A 12,389-nucleotide genomic window follows, 5' to 3' on the forward strand; every position below is an offset into this window, starting at 1 on the left:
GTGGGTCGTTTGAGTGGGCTTGAATAATGGCTGCAAAGAGCGTGCGTAGATCGGGTTTAGATTTCAGTCGTTACGATGGACTGTGTTAGATGTGGTCTGCATGATTAGTGATTCCAGATGTAGCCATGATGCGGTCACTTTTTCTGTAGCGACGATTCTTGCATTGTCCCAATCAATCTTGTGGTCACTCACGACGGCGTGTTTGGCTAAAGCATTGTTGCGGATTCTTTTATTCTTTGCGTGACGTGCATGCTGCTGCAGACGATTCTTATAATTTCCTGATTCCCCGATATACACGCCGCTGCAGTCTGCACAAGGTATCTCGTATACCACACCGGGGAAGCGCTCCTTGGGCAAGCGGTCCTTGACTCTCACGAGCTCATGGCGCATCTTTTTGGCTGGAACGTGGGCCACCTGCACGTCATATTCCCGTAGGACACGTGCCAAACATTCACTTGTTCCTGGAAAGTAGGGCACAGGAGCTCGCTTCATCGGGGCAGGAGGCACGTCCAGTTGTCCCCGTCGGGTCAGTTGGCTTTCCGTTGCATTTATAAAGTGCCTCGGGTAACCGCAGCTAGCCAGGTCGTCCCACCCCTTTGCCGTGTCCATCGCCGCATCCTCGGGCTTCGAGCACAATCTTTTCGCACGCTGCAGTAGTGTGCTAACAGCCCTCTTGTGGGAAGCGGGGTGCACGGAGTTGAAGTTCAGGTAGCGGCCTGTGTGCGTTTCCTTGCGGTATACGCTGAAACGTAGCCTCTGGCCCTGCCGAGACACGAGGACGTCCAGGAAGGGAAGTTTGCCATCGGCCTCCTCTTCTGACGTGAACAGAATGGCACGTTCCATACTGTTGAGGTGGGCCAGCAAGCTGTTCGCCGCGTTTTTCTGAACGACGCAGAAACAATCGTCGACATAACGCAAGAACACTTTTGGTTGAGGGGCAAAGGAGGCTAGCACGCGTGCTTCCAGCGCTTCCATGGTCAGGTTCGCCGCCGTGACCGAAATTGGAGTCCCCTGCCTTTGCTTGTAAAAATGGCCCATAAAGACGAAGTACATATTGTTCAGGCAAAAATCTAGAAGCCTGCGTAGTTCTGGCACATCCATCGGTGATCTCCCGGGCAACGTCTCATCAGCCTCGAGAGCAGCGGTGCATACGTTGACAGCCAGGTCAATCGGAACGCTCGTGAAAAGGGACTTCACGTCGAAGGACACCATCAAGTCGTCTTTCTCGATCACGGTGTTGCGAGTCTTCTTGACAAAATCGAAAGAATTACGAACGTGAGTGGTCCCTTTACCGACAAGCGGAGCCATAACTTGGTGCACTAACTTCGACAGGTGGCCCACGTTCCAGCCAAAAAGATGCGCCATGAGCTCGTGAGAGTCAGGGACCGCTTGCCCAAGGAGCGCTTCCCCGGTGTGGTATACGAGATACCTTGTGCAGACTGCAGCGGCGTGTATATCAGGGAATCAGGAAATTATAAGAATCGTCTGCAGCAGCATGCACGTCACGTAAAGAATAAAAGCATCCGCAACAATGCTTTAGCCGAACACGCCGTCGTGAATGACCACAAAATTGATTGGGACAATGCAAGAATCGTCGCTACAGAAAAAGTGACCGCATCACGGCTACATCTGGAATCGCTAATCATTCAGACCACATCTAACACGGTCAATCGTAACGACTGAAATCTAAACCCGATCTACGCACGCTCTTTGCAGCCATTATTCAAGCCCACTTAAACGACCCACTTCTGGTGATGCATTTATTGTGAACAAGGCTTCCGTGCTGGAAGCCGAAACGTCAGTACGTTTTGTTTGGACTGGTCGGCGTCTCTTTTTCGTTCCTAATGTACCCTTCCGGCCAGACAGGATTCCGTCATGATCTCGATTTTACCTATGTAGGATGCGTTGCAATCCTTGCATGGAATTTTGTAGGCAACTCTGGGAATCTTGATTTTTCTAAAGGGTCTTTCACGCATACCAGCTTCTGATTAAGCCTGTTCGTTGGCACGTGTGCAATTTTAACGCCATATGTGCCAAACACCCTTGCAAGAGCTTCACTGATGCCTTGCGTGTAGGGGACGGCAGCGCGGTTTTGCCTGTATTCTTCAGGAACCCTTTCGGGGGAGGCAACTGAAGCCCGCAATTGTTGCGTCCTCACAAGCTTTGAAGGGTAGCCGTTGCTGCGAAGGTCCTTCCTTACCACGGCTAGCTCTTGCTTGCACAGACCAGGCTCAGAGCAGATTCGTGATGCGCGTGAGAAGAGTGCAGCGGCGACAGAGCGTTTTTGGCCTATAGGATGCGCAGAGTCGAACCCCAGGTATACCCGTGTGGGTCGGCTTTCGATACACACTGGTTGTAAATCCTTTGGCCGACCATCTCACAAGTATGTCGAGGAAGGCGATCTGTCCATTATTTTCTTGTTCCGTGGTGAACTGGATGCTTGGAACACAAGAGTTTAGATGCTCAAATAAAGGCATTACGTCTCGGCGGTGGATCACACAAAAACAGTCGTCTACGTAGCAGACAAAGATCTTGGGGCCGTCTTGTACGAGCATAGCGCAGAACTTTCTATAGCCTCTAAGGCAATATTCGCACAGACTACTGAAATGGAAGCTCACATCGCTGTTCGAAACCGCTGCTTGTAATAGTGTCCGCTGAAAACAAAATATGTGTTCTGCAGGCCAAATTCCAGGAGACGATTTAAGTATTGCGTCTCAATTGTCGACCATGAAGGCCGAGATACATCGTTCTCGAGTAGATCCTTGCAACTCCGGACCGCGTAATTTTGCCTGGAATTTGGCCTGCAGAACACGTTTTGTTTTCAATGTACAATGTTACAAGCAGCGGTTTGGAACAGTGATGGGAGCTTCCGTTTCAGCAGTCTGTGCGAATATTGCCTTAGAGGCTCTAGAAAATTCTGCGCTATGCTTGTACAAGACGGCCCCAAGATTTTTGTCTGCTACGTAGACGACTGTTTTTGTGTGATCCACCGCCGAGACGTAATGCCTTTAATTGAGCATCTAAACTCTTGTGTTCCAAGCATCCAGTTTACCATGGAACAGGAAAATAATGGACAGATCGCCTTCCTCGACGTACTTCTGAAACGGTCGGCCAAAGGATTTACAACCAGTGTCTATCGAAAGCCGACCCACACGGGTAGATACCTGGGGTTCGACTATAGGTCAAAAACGCTCCGCCACCGCTGCACTCTTCTCACGCGCATCACGAATCTGCTCTGAGCCTGGTCTACGCAAGCAAGAGCTAGCCGTGGTAAGGAAGGACCTTCGCAGCAACGGCTACCTTTCAAAGCTTGTGAGGACGCAACAATTGCGGGCTTCAGTTGCTCCTCCGAAAGGGTTCCTCAAGAAGACAGGCAAAAACGCACTGCCGTCCCCTACACGCAAGGCATCAGTGAAGCTCTTGCAAGGGTGTTTGGCACATATGGCATTAAAATTGCACACGTGCCAACGAACAGGCTTAAGCAGAAGCTGGTATGCGTGAAGGACCCTTTAGAAAAATCAAGATTCCCCGGAGTTGCCTACAAAATTCCATGCAAGGATTGCAACGCATCCTACATAGGTGAAACTGGAAATTTTTAAAAGAAGAATTCAATAGCACCAGAACGATGTCAAAAAAGGCAATGCAAGCTGAAATGCCTTGGAGGATCATCACCTGGCTACTGACCATGTCATCGATTGGGATTCCGCATGCATAATCGCATCAGAGAAGCGCCTGTCGACACGACTACTTTTAGAATCAGTGCATATTCAACCAACTAAAAACACGATTAACCGGTGGCGGGGTAATCTCCCCAAGATATACATGCGCACTCTGCGACACCAAACCTATAAATAATCGCTACCTTTCACCCCCCTTTCATTGTGATCAAGGGACCAGTAGGGGCCCCAAAACGTCTTTATTTGTTTATTTGTTTTTGACCAGGCGAGTGCCTGCTTGTATTTCATCAACACCGAACTAACCCGCCTGAATCACCACTTTATAGACATTGAGCAATTCTTTGAATTGGTTTATTGTAGCAAGCTGTCTTGTTTATTTCCTTATTTTTTGGCATTTCTTGTCTCATTTGAAATTGGGAGACCAGATAGCTTTTACTACGGGTCATGCACTGGTGAGAACAAATAATTGATTTCACTTTAAACAATTTTCAGTTCTGTTTTATTGCTCACCAGCCAATGACCTGAAATATCAGAGGCTCTTAAAACATATGCTGGCATTTCTTTCCTGCACTGTAGTACAACTAATCATGACTTTTATTATATTTTGTTCACAAATTGTAATATTTAGAAAGTATTCAGCTGAATGAAAATGTTATTTCAGAAGCATGCGCAATCAACAAGGCCTCAATGACTCTCACCACATGGTTCACTTGTTTCTGTCACAAATAACCTGATTGCAGCCACATTCCACCCAAGACGAAGGTAACATACCCTCTGGGATGATGAATATTTAAAATGCCTTACGAGTAAGTGCTCAGCACATGAAATTGTGGCATTAAAATTAAAACAGAAGATCCCTCTGCGGCATCCTTCACTTGGGGCAGCGCTTGATCACAAACTTCGAGAAGCTGAAAAATGCTCCATGCGCCGCTCCAGCCAGCAGAAACAATGCAGGACGCAAGTTGGTAGGTGGACCGTTGGCATCCTGCGATTGTGAAGATTTTTATTTAGTAGATGCTCTTCTTTTTGTACCACTGTTTATTTCTCCTTTAACAAGCAGCTGAACTCCTGCAGGTTCTACGAATCATACAAGCATAATAAAATGCAGCAATGCCGAACAATTGGCAGGGTTACCTCAATTTTTCTTTTCTAGGAATGAAAACAATGTAGGTAATCTATGCACAACTACAATCAAACCTTTCAATTTTTACCTACTTCACTCCTAACAAGCACACATACACGTTAGACATGTGAGCAAGCTGCTAAATTAATGCCCACAAACTTAATCAGGCATCAGAAATCGGCAGAGAACGACGTGTCACCTTTAAATGGCACTTTTTTCGTTCAAAACACGTAAATGGGCGAGAAAGATACATAACTATGAGTTGGTACCCTCATCTGGTATGGTTTTCAGGCAATGCTTACATCTCACTTCAGTACCTTCAGGTGGTGGAGATCTTCGAAAACTCATTGCGGGCAAGTGGGTTGTGTTCAAGCTCTCGTATCTTGCCAGCATATGCTGGATTCCAGCATTCCCAAATCAACGTGACGACCCGAATGTGGTGGATGCAAGAAAGAATAAGCACACGCCAAGGGCGTAGCCGAAGGTAGAATAAGGGGAGGGGGGGGGCGGTGCCCCTCCCATAATGTTTTATGCCAAGGCTGGGGTGCAGTTTAAGCAGCCTGAAAAACCGCCTAAAGTCACCTGCAGGCGCGGAACCTGCAGTTTTAAGGACATTCTTGCTCATATAAAGCTGACAACAAGGGCAATGTCAACGTCTGATCCATGCGCCCGCTCCAGATGCTGTACCTGTCAATATATACAGCCCGGCTGCATTTCGCGCCGGATACACCGACAAGCACCGGGAACCTGCCGCGAGCCGATCGAAACAGCCCCACTGTTTCACTGGCGAAACAGCATGGCCGGGGAATGGCAAAACAGCAGGAAAAGCCTCATATAGGCTTACATGTGGTCGGGAGCGTGTCATTCCTTGTCTTTACACTGATACAAAGTATAATCACATGACAGAGCATGTCGCTGTATTTTGTTCAGTCAACTATCAATCCTTGATATGTTTATTTTTCTACCGACATCGCATTTCATTGACTATTGCAGTTCCATAATTTCTGCTGCATAAAAAGCATTGCTCTGCCCATCTTGTATTTCCTCCACATCAACAAAACTACACAATTCTCCTTATTGCGGAGCTTTGTTTTTTTGGCACTATTCCACTGTTTCCTTGACCTCCCTCTTGGTTAGAATCAGCATTCTGTATTTGCTTAACCGGAATTTTACTGAAGCCATGTCTGTTTCAATTTAACAGATAGAAATAACGAAATTTAATAAGAAACGTGCAACAAGCTCAACATTCAACAGCAGTGCAATAAGGTGTTCCGCTTAGCGCAAGTTCACTACTCACGTTACTAGCACAAAAAATAACAAAAGGCGATTACTTAAAGGAGCCATGAAGAGAAAACAAAAGTTTTTTTTATTCGAAAGATTAGGTGTTTCATAGTACCCCAAGCGCTTTTCCGGAAGCAAATGATGCTTTATTCGCTGAGAAATAAGGCAATTTAAGCCAAAATTTTAAATCTCCCGCTAAAATTGCACATTTCGTCATGTGAACAATGGCGTCATACGAGCCGGTCCATGAAACATATACTTAGTATGTAGACTCCATATAGCACACACACGCGGGAGTCGACCGAGACGGCGGCCATTTTAAAAATACTAGTAAAACCTAGTGCACCCGCAGCCCTAGTCATGGAATCGCCTGATCCGGAGAACAAAACTCTCGCCGAGGAGCTCGGGCTTGCATTTAACAACCTTACACCACTTGAACGCTCAATGCTTCTAAGTGCACGAGCGGCAAGAGTTGTGGGATACGCGGTGGACGGGAAAGCGACCATTCCGCGATAGCCACAACAGACGAACGCCCAGCCGTCGGCACCGCTGCCTCGTCAGCCCCGTCGCGACGGATGAATACAGACTGGTACGTATGTGCCGTATTTTCAATTTTAGTAGCAGTATCGCTTATGCCAGTTGGCCGGTGTCGTGTATGGAAAGCCGTTCGCTCGAGCTCTCTGCTCCGACCAGAAAGATTTGAGCGTCAATGCGCGGTGTGTACGGCAATTTTTTTCCCCAAGGTCAGAGCGCTTTGGCGGCGATTTGACGAAGTCGGCGACGAGCGCCAGCATGTCCGGGTCCCTGCCGTAATCACTTCCTCGGAAATGAAGCGAGCACACTCGTACTTCCTTTAGCTCTCTTTCTCATCCGTTTGCAAAGTTCACAAAACATAGCCACTTGCTTCGCCGAGATTCGTCGTTGGGCAGCACATGAAAGGAGATCTCACCGGCGGGGATGTCGCACTCCCTCGACGATTTGCCCGTACTACATGGGCATTTCAAAACACAGCAACGAAATTTCATTGTAAAGTGCTCGAACAAACCGAAGTTTTCAGTGGTTGTAAACTGTAAACGAGCTCGTAACGACAGCAGCAAGCCAACACGACCTCCATACCGAAACCTGTGCGACGAGTGGCACTATCTCGTTGCTGCTCTGTGTTCCTTACTCCCCTTGTTTCTATTTTTACCTTTCCTGGTTGGCGATATGACGGCCAACCTCCTGTGAAGGGATTACGATACCAAGCAAGGTCACGGCTGTGCGTGCTGGGACGGTTCGTTGGCCCCGAAGAGCCTTGAACCCGAAAATTCGTCTGCGCGATGGTGGCGACGGCGAGATGTCGAGTTCGGCTGGCGGTAGTTTCGTACGCATTGGCATACACGCTTGCGTGTTCGTTCGGAACTTCAACCATTTACTCCACCGTTCTTTGTCATAAAAAGAATGTGCAGTATGTTTCACGGGCATTTAGCTCGCTATGCAAACTGTAAGCCCTGCCTAACATGCGTTTGCTTTTGCCGGCCTCCACAAATCGCAGAGCATTCTCGAGTGACATCATAGGTTTGTTGCGGAAAATGAGCTGGTGGGTCGCGTGATCATTTCCTTTTTTCCTAATTATGTAGCTTATTTGAGCGAAGTTTGCGTTATAAGTGGTGTCGTTATGGTTCTAACGAGGCAATCTTTCGAATGAACCAAACTTGTGTTTTCTCTTCATGGCTCCTTTAAGGACGAAGACGCACGTTTGCTAGCTTCACCGCCATAATATACGAATGCGCCGCATGTACAGTCCACTGCGATTCGAAGGTTGTCGCGGGAAAGCTACTCTTTCAAACGAAGCAGAAAGAACACCAGCTTTAGCAAATATTCCATGCAAGTTTCGTTATCGTCGGCGTAGATAAAGGGCAACCAAGTCCAAGTCTGTGCTTGATAACAACGAATGTACAGCTTGAAACCCAAAGGGTGGCAAGTCAGTCGTGCGGGCCATTGTTGTATCATGGAACAGCCAACAAGGGAGCAAAGAGTGCGAAATCTCGATTTTCATGGTTCCGAAACGAAACCATGGGCTGGTGGCCCGCTTGGCCGCTCGATGCTGGCGCGATAACCTTCAAATAGTGCTCGACTGTACTTCATAGCTGACAAGAAAACTTAATAGTCCCTTTTCTAAAGGAAAATCTAAAACATGAGAATCTTGATAGTAAACACCCAGTGTTGGCCTGCACTTCCGCCCGACGAACTTCAGGGACCGCGCGTCACTCACGAGCGCACTCATGATCACGCTCACGAGCGTGGGTCCGCCTAACCACCTGCTCTGCGGACGAATGAATCGCCCGTGGTGTGCCCACAGACCAGCGAACGGCAATTTCGGTGATCATCATGATCATCACCATCTAAGCTCCTTAAGGTGGGCTTTACAGTTAGCATTGAGCATACACAAATCGCATGTTAAAGTCAGTTATTTCAAGCTTCGTTTCCAAAACAACGCGCAAGATGCCTTGCCTACATATTTCCCCGTCCCATCTTTTGGTCGACCACGGCCCCCTACACCCCCTCCCCCCCGAAAAAAATTCCTGGCTACGCGCCTGGCACATGCCCAATCAGGAGTACGTTCAGCATGCATGTCGGTTGTTTAAAAAAAAGGGTGTAATGTATTGCTCAGAAGACTCAATGCTTGCACGCATCTTGGAGCAGCAACGGCCTTAGCAGATGTGTTTGAGTGGTTTTCCTCTCTCATAACATCCACAGTGCTTTCAGGAAAAGCCCCAGGCCTTGCAATTAGCATGTTCCAGTTAAGAATAATGCAGCTGATACTTTACACTTTCAAATCTTTTTCTTTGTGGAAGGATGTTTCTTTATTGGCAGTACAGCACTAGCGTGCGTAAATCGCAGCCTTCAGAACCCCAATCAGGCCTCTGTAAATGGTACAGGCAGTTACATTAACTATTTGAAAAAGTGGACTGCAAGGACTGTCAATTCACATGATAAACATCCAGAAAATAGCTGAAAACAGAACTGGTAAGGCTTTATCGAAGACTAAACTACAAAGGTAATAACATTTTTGTGTCACCACCTAAGAAATATGGCTTCATCGTAAACATGACTAACACCAGGAAATTCGTATACATGGTGATTAACTGCTATGCCCACATTATGATTTTGGGTGAAACTGAGTTCTCCGAAATTAACAATAAAGGTTGCCATTTAGCAGCTACATATTAGGTTATGCATGAAACACCAATAATTGTTACGGGGGCGAGAACTTGTACATTCCAAGTGATCGAACATTATTCAAGTATGGTAGCCCACTGTGCTACCAAAACTGTTTGAAAACTTACGTTCTGGCGGCCAAACACTGTTGACAATGGTTGTGGCTCTTGTCCGGTTGAATGGAGGGACGTGATGTGCTCAGACCGTCCAGAGGTCTAAAACAGGATGACACATGATTACCACTCAGGCAAGAATGGAAATTATTGGGTGCACGAATGTTACAACTCGGGCAACACAACATTCAGCCAAAATCAATACCCGCGTACAGCGGCACCGTACACATGGTGAGGTGGCTCGCCGCAAACGCAACGAAGCTTGCGAGGCGCGCACATTCGCTCGCAAACGATTTCCCCTCGCCATTTACAACACGGCACAAACGACAGCGGTGATTAACGAAGCCGTAAACGCTGCGCCGCACAAGTAGCCGCCCGTGTTCTGATAAACTACGCGTAAGACGTGGTTCGCAGTGGTGAACTCTGAAGCTGTTCAATATAGTGCTGCGGAATGGGAAACGTTACTGAGTTACTGAGCGCCACTGCGTTACAGAGCGCCAGTGCGTTCAGCGCTCAATGCAAGCACCACAATGTTCTTTCGCACATCGCCTTTCTAGAGACAAGCCCTCTAGGTTCAACCTAGCCAGTTCAGTTAAACAATTCACACACGCGGGCTCCTGTTAACGAATCCTTAAAGCGGCGATGACAGCTACAAACGACATCCAGTGACAAGAAAGGCGGCAAATGTGACGAGACAGCTTACCTGACAGAGACCACGCAGAGGAGCGAGCGACGTTCAGGGGCAAGCGCCAAACTTAATTAGCCGTCTTCAGGTGGCAAAGTTGTTCTCAAATACTTCATCGCGAAGTCGAACCCGACAGGCATCACCGAAGACGACGAGGTGTCCAATTAATCATAATAACTGCGCTTGTTTAACCGCACGGTCGCACAGTAAACAATCTATGAAAGACGGGTCACGGGGTATCTGTTCCGGAATCCGGCCACGCCGCCGCGCGCCGTACTCAGGGTCTCGGCCGTTGGCAGGGAGTTGCGTAAACAAATTAAAACGACAACAATAAATAATTGCATCTTTTACTGAATATAACAATCTTTAAGGTAAGTTTATTATTTATTGTGTGTATTATAATAAAAAAACTTAGATATCTAAAGTTTACAAACACAAAACGCGAACTGAAGCTTTTGGCGCTCGATTTGAACGTTAAAAAAAGCAGCAGATAGTAAGATAACACTGCGCAATGAAATTTGGCAGTGTTCTAGTGTAAGTAATCGTAGTTTTATTTGGCGCCTGTTTATTTAGCACCCGATTTCATGCCCCTCCCTCTCCAACTTTTGTTTTCTTTTGATATCTGCCTTGTTCTCCAAAGTTGTTTCTGCAGGAGAAACTAGGTGGTCTGTTTATTGCATTTGTACACAATATTTACGGTCGCTAACAATAAGAATGGAATAAAATTGTAATTGCTAGTACGTTATAACTCCACTGAGCGACGAGAATGACTGTTGTCAGAGGGGGCTATGATTGTGCTGGTGGGGCAGGAGAAGAACAGGGAACGACGGAATGATGATACAGATGTCACAGTTCAAGGTTGTGCTGTGCTCCGTGGAAGGCTGTAGAAAACAAAAAGTGGGAGGGGTAGTGTTATTCTGTCGATGTCGTAATAAGCAAGGGCTGATATTTTTTCCTGTTTCAACGTCGGTGCTGCCGCTGCTTTTTATTGAATTTGGCAGCTTTTTTTTTTTTTGTGCTTCTGAACATTTTTGACGAGGTTGGGAGGATGGTGCAATGGGGTGTCTTTTTGAAATTATATTGCATGCATGGCCTCAATCAATGAAGAGCTGAACACCTTTTCCTCACCCTTTCAACACCATTCCATAAAAAAGGGTGTTGAGATTGGTCAACACCCTTTTTTTCACGCGAAAAGGGTGGAGAGCTACGAAAAAGGGTGTGGAGATTCAAGAAAAAGGGTGTAAGGGCCTCCCAACACCCTTTTTTCAATTATTTTACACCTTTTTTGGCCAAAAGGGCGTAAAAAAGTTTAGTGTGTATAAAAGCAAGAACAGCACATGCATTACTAAGTAAGTATGCACTCATTGTACCGCTTGCATACCGTTGGTTTTCCTGCTCAATTCATTTGTGTATTAACTGTAACTTGTGCGTATTGAGTGATTGTGTCGAACGCTGCGCGCTCCACCGATTCACATTGCCACTGCGCATGCCGGATGCTCAACACCCTTTTTTAGGGTGTTGTGCATCCTGAACACCCTTTTTAAATGTGTTGAACTCAACAACCTTTTTTTTTATCCGTACACCATTTTTGCCAAAACACCTTTTAAGGGTGTTAGCCATTGGACAAGATTTTTACACCCTTTTCGCCAAAAAGGGTGTAAAAAATTTAGGGTGCAGACATCGGTATTCCACGCTGAAATTGTAGGATCTCATAAGGTCTGTGAGCCGACTACCTCGTCAATAAAAGTGCAGAATATGCTGCTCTTCGAATAAAGGAAGAGCAGCAAGGGTATCCCCCCCACCCCTTATAGTAAAAGCACCTTTACGAGAAGCCCATGCCTATATTACACCGTGGCAGACGTTAGCTGCTCTGACTTTGCTGCCTGTTCCCTCTTTTCGCTTGCTTCACGATGGCGGTGCACAGTGTCGCCAGAATGGCTTACTGCTCCTCTGCTAGTACCCGAGCCATTTCGCAAAGGGTCCATACGTGGGTATAAGAACTGGTTACTGCGAGGCCGCTGGCGAGTCTCGCAACCACTTCTACGCCTGCTTTTCGAACGACCTTCCGGAAATTTACGAAAAGGCTCGACCTATGCCCCCGGTTTTATAAGACGTCATACGCTGCCATTGCCGTGGCAGCTATGTAAGCGCAATTTACCGAGGAACGGCGTTGGTAGGGCTGCGTTGTTTACATTTTCACCGAAGCTAGTGGCGTCAATTGCCACTGCAAACGCTGTTGTCGAATGAGGAGCTTCTGAAACAGTAATCATTACCGCGAAACGCATACGTGTTACGCCAGCGCTACGCAA

At 47.0% G+C, this 12,389-nt stretch overlaps 1 long non-coding RNA gene across 1 annotated transcript; it reads right to left on the reverse strand.

Moving 5' to 3' along the window:
• Positions 1 to 3,866: 3,866 nt before the first annotated feature.
• LOC144167295 (uncharacterized) lies at positions 3,867 to 10,331 on the reverse strand. The gene is made up of 3 exons (XR_013321928.1): positions 10,099 to 10,331; positions 9,411 to 9,497; positions 3,867 to 4,662 (listed from the first exon to the last, which is right to left on the reverse strand). It is a non-coding gene; the product is annotated as an uncharacterized LOC144167295 (long non-coding RNA).
• Positions 10,332 to 12,389: the final 2,058 nt, after the last annotated feature.

This window comes from Haemaphysalis longicornis, unplaced genomic scaffold, assembly GCF_048455015.1.
Source record: "Haemaphysalis longicornis isolate Haplotype H1 unplaced genomic scaffold, Haemaphysalis longicornis Haplotype H1 scaffold_2, whole genome shotgun sequence".
NCBI lineage: Eukaryota > Metazoa > Arthropoda > Arachnida > Ixodida > Ixodidae > Haemaphysalis > Haemaphysalis longicornis.